Here is a 15070-nt window from a genome sequence, read left to right as displayed (position 1 = left end):
CCATTTTAGGTGTGGGCAGTATGTCTGGCTTCACTGTGGGCGCTTGTATAGCCTTGTGTGTAGTGTATTTTGGCGCCTTACGACTCCATCTTGTGTGGCAACGATCGTTCTGAGCACATGGCGGCCATCTTGCCGAAGCCTCCCATTGCTTTGAATAGGGAACAATGTTTCCTTAGCCTGCAGCCTCTGTTCAGTCTGGTGACATCACTTCCTTCCTTTACTCAGAAGCGACCGAAGAAACTGGTAACACACTTCTGGGGCTCTGTCCTGCTGTCCTTTTTCTTTTCCTCCATTGTGCAATCTTCCTGGCTCAGTTTGTCCCTGCGGGGGTCGGTGTTCCACAGCCATTGTAGCGGTGTGCTGCGGGGCTCCGCGACGCTCTTAAAGGGCCAGTACCATATATAAAAAAAAAAAAAAAAAATTTTTTTGCAATGGAATTTTAGGACAGCAAATTCCCTCCAGCTATGGTGGGGGATTCAAGTTCTTCTGAATCCTCCACTCTGACTAATTTGGCTGCTGTTGTGGCGTCTTTGGTGTCCAAAATGGATGTGCCGATGTCTGAACGTGCTGCTAGAAAAAGGCCTTTTTCTTCTGATTCTGAATGTGACATGGTTGCTGTAGGTAGCGTGCCCCTTTCAGGGTCTCACTCTTCTCAGGACCCGCAAGAGTCTGAGGGGGGAGGCGGAGGTTAGAGGGGTGGATGATTCCCCCCCCCCCCCCGGGATGACTGAGGAACGCGCGGCTATGGATGCGCTGATTTCTGCCATTAAAGAAACATTACATTTAGAGGATGAGCCCAATCCTCCGGGCATTGTCATCTTTTGGTACACACAGGACCCGTAAGACTGCGCAGGTTTTTCCCTGCCCCGCTGAGTTTCATCACACTGTGAATGAACAATGGTGCAATTTGAAACACACCTTCACGGTGCCTAGGAGGTTTCAACTTCTCTATCCTTTTGCGTCTACTACGGTTGCGTGCTGGAGTGTGGCTCCTCAAGTGGATCACACTGTAGCCAGATTGAACAAGGCTACACTGGTTCCTACTGAAGATTCTCCAGTATTTAGGGATCCTACGGATAGGAGGCTGGAATCGCTTGCCCGCCACACGCATGTGATGGCGGGTTCCATGCTCAGGCCTATTTTCTCCTCTGTCATGGCGGCTCAGGCTGTGGCGGACTGGACCAAGGTGCTCAGACGCACACTCGTGGCTGATTCTGCCCCTCCCACTACTGTGGAGACTGTGGACCAGATTTATCAAGGGGTAATGTATTTGTGTGATGTGACCTTAAATGTCCCTTTAGCTGCGCGCCTGTCCAGTGTCGCGGTGCTTAGCCGTCGGCTGATCTGGTTGAAGAGCTGGTCGGCTGACTAGAAATCTAAGAAGGCGGTGGCTGACATTCCTTATGCAGGGTCTCGCCTTTTTGGGGAATCCCTGGATGAATTGGTTAAAGGAGTCACTGGGGGCAAGAGCACTCTGCTGCCCCAGAATCCTAAGGGCAAGTTTTTCTGCGGCAATCGGTGTCCCGCTTTTAAACCTAATCAGGGTTCCTTTCTTGCCTTCAAGTCACAGTACAAGGGGGAAACCCTTCAAGGGCCAGGGTGGCCAGAGAAAGCCCTGGACCGGCAAACAAAAATCCGGCCAAGCTGGTAAGGCGGCCCAGTCTGCCTCTGCCTGAAGGGGCGCCCTCACCCATTTCAGGGGTGGGGGGACGTCTGTGCGGTTTCCTCCAACCTTGGCTGCTCCGAGTTCAGGACAGATAGGTTCAGGAAATCAACCTTTGATCAGTGTACAAGATCAAATTTCTTTCACGGCCGGCGGACAGATTCTTTCCCTCAAATCTTCATTTGACCCCAGGGCGGTTACAAGACCTGCATCAAGCGGTGCAGGATCTCCTCGCTCTCCGGTGCCTCATCGGGACAGGTTTTGGGGGTTTTACTCGAATCTGTTCACTGTGCGCAGAAAGGAGGGCAAAGTGCGTCCGATTCTGGACTTTAAAGCTCTGAACCGCTTCGTGCGCGTTCAAAAATTCCACATGGAATCGCTCCGCTCGGTGGTAGCCTCTGAGCCCGGGAGAATTCCTGGCCTCTATCGACCTGAAGTATGCGTATCTACACATCCCCATATTCGAGGGTCATCAGAGGTACCTCCGATTCGCTGTCGCGGAGGAACACTATCACTTTGTGGCGTTACCTTTCGGTCTCGTTTCGGCTCCAAGGGTCTTTACCAAAGTGTTGGCGCCTGTTCTGGGACTGCTGCGGGCGCAGGGCATTGCGGTCTTGGGTTATCTGGATGATCTCCTGTTAAGATCGAGTGGCAACCACAGCCTGCTGCACGATCTGTCCACTGTGGTCCAGATGCTCCAAGAGTTCGGTTGCACGATCAACGTTCAGAAGTCGACCTCGTCTCCTTCGGTTCGTCTCCTGTATTTGGGAATGGTTCTGGACTCTGCTCAAGCAAAGGTGTTCTTGCCAGAGGACAAGCTCCGGACCCTACAGTCCGAGGTCAGGTCCCTCAGGGACAACTAATCCTCGTCACTCAGGACCTGTATGCGGTCTCTGGGGTTGATGGTATCGGCCTTCGAGGCGATTCCATTTGCGCAGTTTCACACGTGGTCTCTCCAAGCGGAGATCCTGGCCAGGTGGGACAGACCACCTCAGTCCTTGGACGTGAGAGGTCTGAGTCGTCCAAACCAGAATGGATCTCTTGTGGTGGCTTCAGTCCCCGGCTGTGTCGGAAAGAAAATCCGTCCGTCCGTTACTATGGACGGTGATTACCACGGATGCCAGCCTATCTGCCCAGGGCACTTGGTCGGAGGAGGAATCCTCCCTTCCGATCAACATTTTGGAATTGAGAGCGATCAGGCTGTGCCTGCTCCATTGGTCGGATCGTCTTCAGGGCCGTCCTGTGCGGGTGCAGACGGACAATCACCAAAGGGGCACCAGGAGTGCCCGGGCGGCCCAGGAAGTGACCAGAATTTTGTCTTGGGCCGAGACACATGTCCTGGCGATCTCAGCAGTTCACATTCCGGGTGTGGAGAATTGGCAGGCCGATTATCTGACCTGCCAGACCCTGGACCAGGGGGAATGGTCCCTGCACCTGGAGGTTTTTCAGATGCTGTGTGCGAAATTGGGATCCCCAGATGTGGATCTTTTCGCGTCTCGGCTAAACCACAAGGTGGAAAGGTTCGTGGCAAGAACGTGCGATCCTCTGGCAAACTCCTCGGATGCGCTGGTGGTGCCGTGGCATCAGTATCGTCTGATCTATGCCTTTCCTCCAATTCAGTTGTTGTCCAGGTTCCTTCGCAGGTTGGCCTCGGAACCAACATTGGTGATTCTGGTGGCGCCGGTCCTGGTACGTGGACATCGTTTACCTGGCCGTCGAACCTCCTTGGCGGCTGCCAATGCAGGAAGATCTGCGGTCTCAGGGACCGATCCGCCATCCTGCTTTAGTCGCTGGCTTTAATGGCGTGGCTGTTTAAAGCCAGGTCCTGAGAGACAGGGGTCTCTCCTCAGAGGTCATCCCTACTTTAATCAAGGCTAGAAAAGCCTCGTCTGGTAAGATTTACTACCGCACTTGGAAAGCTTATTTTGCCTTGTTTGAAAACATCAGGGAAATTTCATTACCTCTATCTAAAAAGGTTGCCTTTCTGGTGGCGATCACTTCTGCTCGCAGTGTCTGAGTTGGCGGCGTTGTCTTGCCGCTCCCCTTACCTGGTGGTTCATAGGGATAAGGTGGTCTTGCGACCAAACCCTTCCTTTCTTCCAAAGGTGGTTTCTGATTTTCACCTCAATGAGGACATGGTCTTACCTTCACTCTTTGCGAATCCTAAGGAGATTGCCTTGCATTCTTTGGATGTTGTCAGGGCGATCGGGGTTTACCTGTCGTCGACTGAATCCTTTCGGAAATCGGATTCCCTCTTTGTCCTTCCTGAGGTACCGCGGAAGGGTATGGCTGCGTCTGCGGCGACCATTGTGAAATGGATCAGACAGACAATTGTTCAGGCCTATTCGTTGAGGGAAAGGGTACCACCCTTCCCTGTCAAGGCGCACTCTACCAGGTCGGTGAGTGCGTCCTGGGCTTTCCGGCATCAGGCCTCGGTGGCCCAGGTGTGCAAGGCTGCGACTTAGTCGTCGGTGCACACTAGGGCTGCTGAATATAATAGCCGAATCGATGCATCGCGATGCGACCCTTCGCGATTCTGCATCGCTTTGGGGTGGTTGAATAATCGATTACCTAATGACGTCACTTCCGGGGACGAGGACAGAAGTGACATGGCGGCGCTGGCCGGGCTTGTGGGATACTGAGCTCCTCCTCGCGGCGCTGGAGAGGAGGAGAGCAGAGCTATCAGTGCTCTCTCTGGCCCCGGGATACACACGGCACGCCCACTTAGCACGCTGCTGCCCGACCGCCCCCTCTGACAGCCCGGCCGCCCCAAGTCACGGCCTTCCCAGCTCGGTACACTTCTGGTAGCGGTGCGGTTCTCGGCAGACAGCCTGAGTTGACCGCAGGGGAGCGAGGAGGCCCTGCTTTCCGCCTGTACCGTGCACTGCACTAGTCTGAGCTCCAAATTCCCGACATGAGGCTCATCACCCGGGACCTGTCCGAGCCCTACTCCATACACCTACCGCTACTTCATCCACAACTGGCTGCAGCTCTGCTTCCTGGTAAGTCGGGGCACTACAGAGCCCAGCATTCCTCCTTACCAGGGCCTGTTATACAACAACTAGGGGGACTACTACAGACTCTGTAGTCCCCCTAGTTGTATAACAGGCCCTGGTAAGGAGGAATGCTGGGCTCTGTAGTGCCCCTAGTTGTAGTACAGTAGGCCCTGGTAAGGAGGAATGCTGGGCTCTGTAGTGCCCCTAGTTGTAGTACAGTAGGCCCTGGTAAGGAGGAATGCTGGGCTCTGTAGTCCCCCTAGTTGTAGTACAGTAGGCCCTGGTAAGGAGGAATGCTGGGCTCTGTAGTCCCCCTAGTTGTAGTATAGCAGGCCCTGGTAAGGAAGAATACTGGGCTCTGTAGCTCTGTACAGAGGCATGCATTGCTCCTTACCAGAGCCTGTTATACTACAACTAGGGGGACTACAGAGCCCAGCATTCCTCCTTACCAGGGCCTGCTATACTACAACTAGGGGGACTACAGAGCCCAGCATTCCTCCTTACCAGGGCCTACGGTACTACAACTAGCATCAGGTAACTCTTCTAACCTGATGTGGCCTGCTCTACTAAAGAGGATCTATGGAGGGACCTGCTCTACTAAAGGGGATCTCTGGGGATGCTGGCCTGCTCTAAAGGGGGATCTATGGCGACCCTGCACTAAAGGGATCTATTCCATAGATCCCCCTTTAGAGCAGGGTCCCCATAGATCCCCCTTTAGAGCTCAGTTCCCCTGGATCCCCTTTAGGACAGGCCCAGGCTCCCCATAGATCTCCTTTAGAGCAGGGTCACCATAGATCCCCCTTTAGCCACTTAAGCCCCGGAGGATTTGGCTGCTAAACTACCAGAGGGTATTTTGCGATTCGGCACTGCGTGACTTTAACGGACAATTGCGCGGTCGTGCGACGCTGTACCTAAACGAATTTGGCGTCCTTTTTTTCCCACAAACAGAGCTTTCTTTTGGCGGTATTTGATCACCTGTGCGATTTTTTGATCACGCGCTATAAGCAAAAAAAGCGTAAATTTTGCAAAAATAGCAATATTTTTCCCTTTTTTTTTATATGAAATTCCCCCAAAAAAAATGTAAAAATCAAAATTTTTTAATATTTTCGGCCAATTTGTTTTATGCTACCTATGTTTGGTAAAAAAAATCGCAAAAAGCGTATTTTGATTGGTTTGCGCAAAAGTTATTGCGTTTACTAACAAAGGGAAAGATTTTTGTCATTTTTGTTGTTTTTTTTTTTAACGCGTAATGGCGGCGATCTGCGATTTTTTTTTTTGCGGTACTGCGACATTGCGGCGGAAAGATCGGACCCTTGACTGACATTTTTGACACTTTTGGGGTTACCAGTGACATTTCTACAGTAATCAGTGCTATATATATGCACTGTTACTGTAAAAATACACTGGTAGTGAAGGGGTTAACTTTATTTGAGAGGGAGGGGCTGTGTGTGTCCCTAGGGGCGTGATTCTAACTGTGATTGGCTGTGGCTTCAACTGTATGCAGAGTGATCAATGGATCTACATAGTAGATCCATGTGATCAGCTCTCATACAGAGAGGAGAATGACAGGCAGCTTGTTTACACAAGCTGCCTGACTTTCTCCCTCTCCCCCGCCGATCGCAGAGTGGCCGGCGGCGATCGGGTCCGCCGGTCACACGCGCGGGGGGGTCCGTGACCACGCAGGAGCGGGAGCGTGCCTCCGGCGGCGCGCGCTCGCTCCCTAAACCCTCACAGGCGAGCGACGTAGACCTACGTCACTTTGCCTGTGAGGGGCTGACCGCCGCCGTAGATAGTCGTGCGGCGGTCGGCAAGTGGTTAGAAAAGGGTCCCCATAGTAATCGTGATGCATCGCGACCCTAATAATCGTAATCGCATCGAATCGTGAGGTAAGTGAAGATGTGCAGCCCTAGTGCACACCTTTTCCAAATTCTACAAAATTGATGTTCTGGCATCAGCTGATGCCTCCTTTGGCCGCAAAGTGCTCTGTGCGGCAGTCCAGTAGGGGACCCAGGTTTTATGCGGGTCCCTGGCTGTTGGAGTTATTTGCTTTCCTGGGTTGTTGCTCCTGTTGAGCCTTTTTTGTTGCCCAGAGGGTTACCTTTCTGTTCATGTAAGGTTTCTTTCTCTGATATGGGTACTGCGTTGCCCTTTCTGATGGTTGCGTTTCCCACCCCTCATGTCTACACCGCTTTGGGACATCCCCATTGGTGAAGACTGTGTATGAGTGGGCGGCGACTGTCGGAGGACGTAAGAAAACAGAATTTTTGTAAAATCTTACCGTAATTCCTTTCTGAGTTCTCCGACAGTCGCTGCCCCCGCCCCTCTTTTGGGGTTCTTATACACTTAACTGCTTTGATACCAAACTGAGTTGAGATGGCTATTGCAGGATGGGTATTGGACCAGTGGGACAGCCCCCATGGGTGTGTCTATGGAAATGCTTTTGTTTTAACAAGTCTTTTGCCTAGCTACTCCTAAGGAGAGGAAGTCAATACCCCATTGGTGAAGACTGTATCAGTGGGCGGTGACTGTCGGAGGACTCAAAGGAATTTTAAGGTAAGATTTTACAAAAATTCAGTTTTCTTGGTGTGAGTCGATTGGCGCTCATCCTTTGATCCTTTGCTATGGCTCGGATCGGATCTTAACCTTTCTTCAACAGAGCGTTGTTAAGAAGTTGGCCTTGAGTACCATTAATGGCCAGGTGTGTACCATTAACCACTTAAGCCCCGGAAGATTTTACCCACTTCCTGACCAGGGTTTTTTTTTTTGTGACTGCGACGTTGCGGCGGACAGATTGGACCTCTGACTGACATTACTAGAGAAATCAGTGTAAAAATATGCACGGTTACTGTAATGACGCTGGCAGGGAAGGGGTTTACACTATGGGTGATCAAGGGGTTAAATGTGAGCCTAGGGGAGTGATTTTAACTGGGGGGCGTGGCTTCTGAAATGACCATAGAGACATGTGATCCTATATAGGATCACATGGGCTCTTTGATCAATGCAGGGAGAAGGACGGTCGGCTGTGTTTACAACAGCTGACCGTCCTCTCTCAGCGGGGAATGTTCGTGGGTGTCAGGTGGCAATCGGAGCCGCCTGACGCACGCATTGGCTTCCCCGCTGACGAGTGGGGGCAGGAGTGCGCCGCTGGCAGGCAGCGTGCGCTCGCCCCCTAGCCTCCTGAGAGTGAGCAACCTAACCCTACGTCTCTTTGCCCAAGAGTGACTGCCTGCCGCAGTAAAGCTGCGGCGGGCATTACGCAGTTAAAGTAACGCAGTGCCGAATCGCAAAATATGGGCTGGTCATGAATGGGGAAAATCTCCCGGTCCAGAATTGTTTAAGGGCTAGGTGTCTGCCTTGGCAATCTTCTTTCAGCGACCCCCAGCCCTGCACTCTGGTTAGTTCCTTCATTCAGGGGGTTTGACATGTGGCTCCACCTGTATGGTCTCTTTTGCCACCATGGGATTTAAATTGAGTGCTTTCGCTTCTCCAGAAACCTCCATTTGAGAATATTGGGGAGATTCCCTTATTGAAGTTATCCCAGAAGGTGACATTCTTGGTGGCTATTGCCCTGGCCCGCAGGGTATCGTAATTAGTGACATTATCCTGTCACAGTCCCTATTTAGTTGTCCATAGGGATAAAGTGGTTCTTTGTCCCTGTCAATCATTCCTGCCCAAATTTGTTTTGACTTCAATTTGAATGAGGACATTGTGTTACCTTCCTTGTCCCAAGGGGGCTCATCCCAAGGAATTTGTGTTACACCCGAATCGCATCTAATGTATGCATCTGGCATCTACTGAGTCCTATTCGGAGGTCACTCGCTTTTTGTGGTTGTGGACGGACCAAGAAAAGGGCTGGCCGCTTCTTTGGCTACCATATCCAGATGGATCGGAGAGACAGTGACTCGGGCCTATTCCATTAAAGGTCAGGTTTCACCTTTCCCTATCATGGCGCTTTCCACTCGGGCACTGAGTGCTTGGCCTTCCATCATCAGGCATCAATATCGCAAGTTTGCAAAGCACCCACTTAGTCGCGGTGCATACCTTCACAAAATTCTATAAGGTGGATGCTGCTTTTGGCTGCCAAGTTTTACAGGCTGCGGTTTAAGAGGGGCAGTTCCCCCTTGAAGGGTGTTCTTTCTTTAAGCTTTTGACGGTTCTCCTGTGTCCTGGTTAAGGGCTCTCCTATGTCCTGGTTAAGGGCTCTCCTATGTCCTGGTTAAGGGCTCTCCTATGTCCTGGTTAAGGGCTCTCCTATGTCCTGGTTAAGGGCTCTCCTATGTCCTGGTTAAGGGCTCTCCTATGTCCTGGTTAAGGGCTCTTATGTTTAGCCTTGGGTAATTTTCCCCACCCCTCATTTTCCTTTTGGCACTGCTTTTAGACGTCCCAGTAGTTATGATTTATGGAACGCTGTCTGTTGATGGAAAAATGGGATTTTTGTACTTACCGCAAAATCCATTTCTGGGAGTTTAACGGACACAGCACCCACCCCTCTATGAAGTTCTGATACTTCTAATACTGCTTGCTAATAAACTGATTACCTAGAGCAGAGAGGGGGGGTTATATGCCAAGCCGAGGATGGCCCTTAGGCATAGCCAGGTTTTTTTTTTTCTCTTGTGTCCTCTGACAGTCGCCGCCCACTCATACAGTCTTCACCCATGGGTATTGACCTCTTATCCACAGGAGCAAGCTAGGCATAAGACTTGTTAAAAACAAAGAAATTTACATAGACACACCTACAGGGGGCTGTCCCACTGGTCCAATACCCCCGGCTAGCCTCATTCCTAATTCAGTTTGTCTTCTGCCTAGATAGGAGTAAGATGGCTTTCCCTGTGCTGGGCATACATTTCTCAGCCTTTCTTCTGTTTTATTACTTTTATTTTCTGCAAAAGTGTTTTCTTTGCACTACTAGCTTTTATTTGTTCTGCCCTTAGTTCGTCGGATCTTCGGAAGACTACAGCGTTTGCGGAGCTGGGAATCGGACTAGTTGTTCTGGTACTCCAGGACAGAGGATCTTGTGGAATCCCAGCCAGCCATTGAGCGTTTGGCAGGCTATGCATACACCCTGGCCTCGCAAACGACCTGCCCCTGTCCTCAGGGGCGAACGCTCACGAGGTGGCCACCTCGCCAGGATGCCTCAGTTGCAGTCTGACCGTGTGTGGCATATGTCCTGTCTTTGGCGGATGGCACCTAGGGTGGGAGGTTCCCGTCGTGACAGTCTGCTGGGTCTGTTCTCACTCATGTCTGTGTCTGGGGCTCAAATCCTTCTGGTCCCTGCTAGGGAGTTACTGTGTGCGGAACACTGTGTGGGGGTTTGTGAGGGTCCCTACCCTGTCTGCACTTTTTTGTGTTTTGTGTGGCGGTTCAGACATGTGGCAGCAGACCGCTGCGGTAAAAAACCGCGGGTCCCCCTTGTTGGGTGTGGGCGGCTGTCTGGCCTCACTGTGGGCTTTTCAGCAGCCATTTTCCTCTGCTGTATTGGCGCCGTTCGGGAGCCATCTTGTGTGTGGCACGGTTCTGTTTTTACACGTGTCGGCGGCCATTTTCCCGGAGCCTCCCATTGCAATCAATAGGCATCCATTTTTCCTTAGCCTGTGCTTTCCTGGCTCTAGCGGTCTGACATCACTTCCTTTTCCTGCATACAGCGGAATCGTTCGGCAGAAGGGTAACGCTCCTGGGGGTCTTTCTTGCTGTTTTGGGGGATATTCTCTTGCTATTGGCTATTTTTTGATATCTGGGTGCTTCAGTTATGGTCCTGATTGCGGTGCATGACGGTGGGTATCGCCGCCGTCGCGTCTTAAAGGGCCAGCGCCATACAAACTTTTGTTTATTTTCAGGGGTCTCATTCCTTCCATTCGGATGGGGAGGCAGAGGATGGGGGTCTGGATGATCCCCCCGAGACGGCCAAAGAACGCGCTGCTTTGTCTGCGCTTATTTACTCGGTTAAAGAGACACTGCATTTAAAGGATGAGCCCACCCACCGGGTAAGCAGTCTTCCTTTGGACTCGCAGAACCCGAAAAGCGGCACAGGTATTTCCTTGTCCCGCCAAGTTTTGAACGAACAATGGTGTAACTTGATGTGCCCTCTTGTGGTAACCAAAACGGTTTCAATTCCGTTGCCCTTTCGCATCTCCTACGGATTCGCGATGGACCGTGTCCCCTAAAGTGGATCGTACGGTGTCAAAGTTTAACAAGGCCACTCTCATGCCCTCGGAGGATTCTCCGGTGTTCAGTGCTCAAACACACTCTTGAGGCGGATTCCGCCCCTCCAACTACTGTGGAGATGGTGGAGCAGATGCGTCTGGCAGGTTTTTTGTACGTGTAACGCGGCCTTGGAGGAGGCTCCTCTAGCAGCTCGGCTGTCTGGTGTCACGGTGCTGCTCCATCGTTTAATGTGGCGGACGAGCTGGTCGGCTGACCAGACTCCAGGAAGACGGTGTTTGACATCCCTTATGAGGGGATTCGTCTTATTGGGGATTCCCTGGACGAGTTGGTTAAAGGAGGCACTGGGGGTAGAAGCACTCTGCTGCCCCAGAACCCCTGGGGTAAGTTTTCACACGGTAAGCGGGGCCCTTCCTTTAAACCAAATCGGGGGTCCATTTGTGCCTTCAAGACGCAGGTCAAGGGGCAACCCTTTAAGGGCCAGGGTGGTCAGAGGAAGCCCTGGGCGGGCAAGCTATAATCCACCCATGCCAGCCCGGCGGGTCCTTCCGCCTCCACCTGCAGGGGCGCCCTCACCCATTACAGGGGTGGGGGGGACGTCTGCGCGGTTTCCTAGACCTTGGCTGCTCTGGGTTCCGGACAGGTGGGTTCTGGAAACCATTCGATCGGGATACAAGCTCGAATTCCTTTCGCGGTCAGCGGACAGATTCTTCCCCTCAAATCTTCATTTGACCCCCAGATCGATTATACGATCTTCATCGGGCGGTTCAGGATTTCCTCGCCCGGGGGGGGATTGTCCCGGTGCCTCCATCGGGACAGGTTTCGGGGTTTTACTCGAATCTGTTCACTGTGCCCAGTAAGGTGGGCAAGGTACATCTATTTCTGGACTTGAAAGCTCTGAATCGCTTTGCGCGGGTTCAAAAGTTCAGCATGGAATCCCTCAATTCGGTGGTGGCCTCCTTAAGTCCAGGAGATTTCCTGGCTTCCACCGCCCTCGAGGATGCGTATTTACACATCCCTATCTTCACGGGTCTTCAGAGGTTCCTCCGATTCGCAATCACGGAGGGTCACTATCCGTCTGTGGCGTTACCTTTCGGTCTCGCTTCGGCTCCAAGGGTGTTTCCCAAAGTGCTGGTTCCTGTTCTGGCCCTGTTGCGGGCGCAGGGGATTGCGGTCTTGGGATATCTGGACGATCGCCTGTTACGATCGAGTGCCAGCCCCAGTCTCTTATGCGATCTGTCTACTACCGTTAAGACGCTCCGGTAGTCCGGATGGACCATCAACGTTCACAAGTCGACCTTGTCCCCTTCTGTTTGTCTCCCTTATCAAGCGGGGATCTTGGCCAGGTGGGACAGGCATTCTCAATCCTTTCCAAGGATTGAGATCTCTGAGTCGCCAAGTCAGAGAGGATCTTCTCTGGTGGCTCCTGTCCCCCGACTGACGGAAGAAAACTCCTTCCGCCCGTTGTGGACTGTGATCACCACGGATGCCAGCCTGTCAGGCTGGGGTGGCGTTCTGGGCATTTTGTCTGCCCAGGGCACTTGGTCGGAGGGGGAATCCTCCCTGCCGATGAACATCTTGGAATTGCGAGCGCTCAGATGCTTGCTCCATTGGTCAGCTCCTCTTCAGGGCCGCCCTGTGCGGGTCCAGACGGGACAACGCCACTGCGGTGGCTTACATCAAATCAAGGGGGCACCAGGAGTGCCTGGGCGGCCCAGGAAGTGACCGGATCTGTCTTCGGCCTGAGACGCACGACCCGGCGATTTCGTCAGTTTACGTTCCGGGTGTGGAGCATTGGCAGGCCAATTATCTGAGACGCCAGACCCTGGACCAGGGAGAATGGTCCCTACACCCAGAGGTTTTTCGGATGCTGTGTGTGAGCTGGGGATCCTCGGATGTGGATCTGTTCGCCACTCAGCTAACCAACAAGGTGGGAAGGTTCATGGCATGAACGTGCGGTCACCTCGGATGCGCTGGTGGTGCCTTGAAATCAGTATCGCCTGTTTTCTGCCTTTTTTTTTTTTTTTTTTTCTCCGCTTCGGTTGTTGGCCAGGTTCCTTCGCAGGTTAGTCTCGGAACCGAAGTTGGTGATTCTGGTGGTCCCAGACTGGCTGCGCTGGTTTTGCTACGTGGCCATCGTCCAACTGGTCGTCGAGACTCCGTGGCGGGTCCCATTCGAGACGATCTCCTGTCTCAGGGGCCGTTCTTCCATCCTGCTTTACGGTCGCCGACCTGTTAAAAGCCAGGCCTTGATCAGGGTCTCTCGTTGGCGGTCATTCCTGCCCTGCTCAGGGCTCGGAAGGCCTTGTCCGGTAAGATCTATTACCGTACTTGGAAGGCTTATTTTGCCTGGTGTGAATCCAGGGGCATCCATCCTCGCTCCTTTTTGGTGGTGAGGGTGATAGCCTTCCTCCAATCTGGTGTGGACCAGCGTCTGCGCTGACCACGGTTAAGGGTCAGTTATCTACACTGGTCATCCTTTTTTAGCACCCCTTGGCGTCTACTTCATTGATAGGCACCTTTATCAAGGTGTGCGTCATTTGGCCCCTCCTCGGAGAGCGCCTTTACCTCCTTGGGACTCAAACTTGGTCCAGTCCGTTTTGCAACGTCCTCCCTTTGAATACACCAGAAATAATTTTTCTGCCTCTGCTGACGAGAGAGGTTACCTTTCTGGTGGCTATCGCATCTGCTCGCAGAGTGTTGGAGTTGGCGGCCTTGTCTTGCCGCTCCCCTTACCTGGTGGTTCATAGGGATGAGGTGGTCTTGCAACCTAACCAATCCTTCCTTCATAAGGTGGTTTCTGATTTTCACCTTAACGAGGATATTGTCTTACCTTCGCTATGTGCGAACCCTAAGCATCCTAAGGAGTGTGCATTGCATTCCTTGGATGTAGTCCAGGCGATCAGGGTTTACCTGTCCACTGAATCATTTAGGGAGTCGGATTTTCTTTTTGTCCTTCCTGAGGGTCCTCGGAAGGGTATGGCTGCGTCTGCTGCAACCATTTCTAGATGGATCAGACGGACGATTGTACAGGCCTATTTGCTTAGGTAAGGGGTACCGCCCTTCCTTGTCAAGGCACACTCTACCAGAGCGGTGAGTGCGTCCTGGGCTTTCCGGCAACAGGCTTCGGTGGCCCAGGTGTGCCAGCTTGCGACTTGGTTGTCGGTGCACACCCTTTCCAAATTTTACATACCTGAGGTTCTGGCATCTGCAGCTGCTTCCTTTGGCCGCAGGGTTCTGTGTGCGGCAGTTCCTTAAGGGGACCCTAGTTTTGCAGGTCCCTGGCTGTTGGGATTGTTTCCCCCTTAGTTATTTGCTTTCCTGGGTTGTTTGCTTCAGTTGAGCTTTTCTGTTACCCAGAGTGTTTACATTTCTGTTCAAATGAGGTTCCCTTCTCTGACCTGGGTGCTGCGTTGCCTTTGTGATGGTTGCGCTTCCCACCCCTCATGTCTACACTGCTTTGGGACATCCCATTGGTGAAGACTGTATGAGTGGGCGGCGACTGTCAGAGGACGTAAGAGAAAACTGAATTTTTGTAAAATCTTACCGTAAAATTCCTTTCTGAGTCCTCTGACAGTCGCCGCCCCCGCCCCTCTTTTGGGGGTTCATGGACTATCTACTGCTTGCTAATAAACTGAATTGGGAATGAGGCTAGCCGGGGGTATTAGACCAGTAGGACAGCCCCCTGTAGGTGTGTATGTAAATTGCTTTGTTTTTAACAACTTATGCCTAGCTTGCTCCTGTGGAGAAGAGATAGCTCCTGTGGATAAGAGATAAATACCCATTGGTGAAGACTGTATGAGTGGGCGGCGACTGTCAGGACTCAGAGAAAAGAATTTTACGGTAAGATTTTACAAAAACAATTTTTTTTTTCTTGTTCTGCCTAGTCGTCCTCCTGGAGGAGGCAATATAACCCAGTAGTTATGATTTATGGAGCACTGTGTCCGTCGAGTAACTCTAAGAAATGTTTTTTACGGGAAGTACAAAAATCCCCTTTTTAGCATGATTTTTTTTTTTTTTTTTTACTGAAATTTTGCATTTCATAAACTGTTGCTCTAATATGTGACATAAAAAAGTTGGTAATTACCACAGATTCTCTAGGGTGTCTGCTTCCAGAAAAGTGTTTGGAGGTTTTAAGTATTTATCTTCTAACCTAAAATAGATTTTTATTAATGTAAACAAAATAAAGAAAAACTGCTCCGGGATTCAAGTGGTCTCCAGTTAGTGGATGTAAAAAACTGACGTGAAAACA

At 51.7% G+C, this 15070-nt stretch overlaps 1 protein-coding gene across 1 annotated transcript in view; it reads left to right on the top strand.

Moving 5' to 3' along the window:
• Window positions 1–15070, top strand: part of LOC309568832 (ATP-dependent RNA helicase DDX25-like) — a gene marked incomplete at both ends in the record, with an annotated part of 97507 nt that overhangs the window by 68891 nt on the left and 13546 nt on the right. The window lies entirely within an intron of this gene.

Source organism: Pelophylax lessonae, assembly GCF_965119305.1.
Source record: "Pelophylax lessonae genome assembly, chromosome: 12".
Lineage (NCBI taxonomy): Eukaryota > Metazoa > Chordata > Amphibia > Anura > Ranidae > Pelophylax > Pelophylax lessonae.
The sequence above is the reverse complement of the archived record's forward strand: the minus strand, read 5'-3'. Positions and strand labels throughout refer to the sequence as shown.